Source organism: Carassius auratus, unplaced genomic scaffold (genome assembly GCF_003368295.1).
Source record: "Carassius auratus strain Wakin unplaced genomic scaffold, ASM336829v1 scaf_tig00217860, whole genome shotgun sequence".
NCBI lineage: Eukaryota > Metazoa > Chordata > Actinopteri > Cypriniformes > Cyprinidae > Carassius > Carassius auratus.
The window spans coordinates 1461-2500 of NW_020529278.1; the positions used below are offsets into that span (position 1 = coordinate 1461).

Genomic DNA, 1040 nt, shown 5'->3' on the forward strand with positions numbered 1-1040 from the left:
AGAGCCCCAGATACAGATCCCCTGTAAAGACCTTGTCTCAGAGGAGCACCAGGACAAGACCACAGGAAACAGATGATTCTTCTGCACAATCTGACTTTGCTGCAGCCTGGAATTGAACTACTGGTTTCGTCTGGTCAGAGGAGAACTGGCCCCCCAACTGAGCCTGGTTTCTCCCAAGGTTTTTTTCTCCATTCTGTCACCGATGGAGTTTCGGTTCCTTGCCGCTGTCGCCTCTGGCTTGCTTAGTTGGGGTCACTTCATCTACAGCGATATCATTGACTTGATTGCAAATTAAAACAGACACTATTTCAACTGAACAGAGATGACATAACTGAATTCAATGATGAACTGCCTTTAACTATCATAACTTTCATTTTGCATTATTGAGACACTGTTTTCCAAATGAATGTTGTTCAGTGCTTTGGCGCAATGTATTTTGTTTAAAGCACTATATAAATAAAGGTGATTGATTGATTGATTGATTGATTAAAAAAAAAAAAAAAAAAAGTCAATGCCCGATCTCTGAATCTTACCAGGTTTAGGTCTGGTTAGTACTTTGATGAGAGACTGCCTAGGAATACCAGGTGCTTTAAGCTTTTGGGTTTTCTTTCCTACTTATATAATGTACTGGTGATTAGATTGGTCGGTCCTTTAAATAGCCCTCTCTTTGCAGCAGTCTTGGCTTACGGTCATACCAACCTGGCTATGCCCCATCTCGTCTGATCTCGGAAGCTAAGCAGGTTTGGGCCTGGTTGGTACTTGGATGGGAGACCGCCTCGGAATACCAGGTGCTGTAAGCTTTTTGGACATTTTTCACTTAGTATATAATAATTTTGCCAAAAAATATAGTCAATGCCCGACCTCTGAATATTAGCAGTTTCGGGCATGGTTTACTTCATGGATGGGAGACTGCCTGGGAATACCAGGTGCTTTAATCTTTTGGAAAATTCCACGAATTATATAATAATCTTTCATTAAAAAAAACAAACACACAAAAAAAAGTCAATGCCCGATCTCTGAATCTTAGCAGGTTTAGGTCT

The 1040-nt window shown here is 40.9% G+C and overlaps 1 non-coding gene across 1 annotated transcript; it reads left to right on the top strand.

Moving 5' to 3' along the window:
• The first annotated feature begins 681 nt into the window (after nt 1–681).
• On the top strand, nt 682–800 carry LOC113103814 (5S ribosomal RNA). The gene has a single exon (XR_003291642.1). It is a non-coding gene; the product is annotated as a 5S ribosomal RNA (ribosomal RNA).
• The last annotated feature ends 240 nt before the right edge of the window (nt 801–1040 follow it).